Source organism: Triticum dicoccoides, chromosome 5B (genome assembly GCF_002162155.2).
Source record: "Triticum dicoccoides isolate Atlit2015 ecotype Zavitan chromosome 5B, WEW_v2.0, whole genome shotgun sequence".
Classification (NCBI taxonomy): Eukaryota; Viridiplantae; Streptophyta; class Magnoliopsida; order Poales; family Poaceae; genus Triticum; species Triticum dicoccoides.
Window position 1 is genome coordinate 542,130,910 of NC_041389.1, and position 1,120 is coordinate 542,132,029.

Here is a 1,120-nt window from a genome sequence, read left to right on the forward strand (position 1 = left end):
ACACACACACACCTTAAATAAGGTGGAGCCTAACCGGCTCTTCGAGGGGCTGGAGGCCGAGTAAGGATGGCAATGGGTAGGGTATGGGCAGGGTACAACAATACCATACCCATACCCGTATAGTATAGTCAGTGGGTACAAAATTTTACCTATACCCGTACCTACGGGTATAAAACTTTACCCATACCCATACCCGGCGGGTACCCGTACCCATTGGGTACCCAACGGGTAGAACAAATAATACACATGTTGTTCACAATTTTACACTCATTCATAGCACATTTGACAAAAAAAAATCAAATATCTTAGCTCAATAACAAGTACATGGGTACAAGAGTACTATCAAAATTTTGAAATCACAATATACCCATAAGTCAATAGGAGTAGACGAGTCACATGATAAATTAATGATTAATTGACAACAACTTAACATTATTTTTACAAGCAGTTAGGGTATGAATATATCCACGGGTACAAGGCTATACCATACCCTACCCATGACTTAACAGGTAGGGCATGGGTATTATCCATGGATATATAAAAGTGTGTCCATACCCTACCCATGCGGGTACGGTATCTACGGGTATCCGTACCCATGGATAAAATTACAATCCTTAAGGCCGAGGATGACGACATGACCGGCCCATCGACCTCACCTCCAATAGGGAAGAATAGAGTAGAATTTCAATTTGTTATCACGGTTATTTTGCTACATCCAAATTAATCCAGAAATGTATGAAAAATCGGTGTTTGCCTTATTTGGTGACTCCGATTGAACAACCTCCACCCGACTGCCAGTGGCACATCCCAACGTGTCCGTGGACATTTTGCACCGTCTGTTTGGTGATCTACGGAGTTGCATAAAACCACCACTTTGAGGGCTAGGTTTGCGAAAAACACTAGGATACAGTTTCTCTACAGAAAGCACCACGTCTTGCGTAATTCTTTTGCAAAAACCACTGATCGGCGGATCGGGCCGCTTTAAGTGAGTTTATGACAGTTGGGGCCCATTTTTCGCCTACGTGGCATAATAGTTTAGGTTTCATGCAAAAAAGCCCCCCAAATTTCTCTCCTTGCCAAAAGAATTTGTCGCAGGCCCATCCCGACCGCGAACACCGTT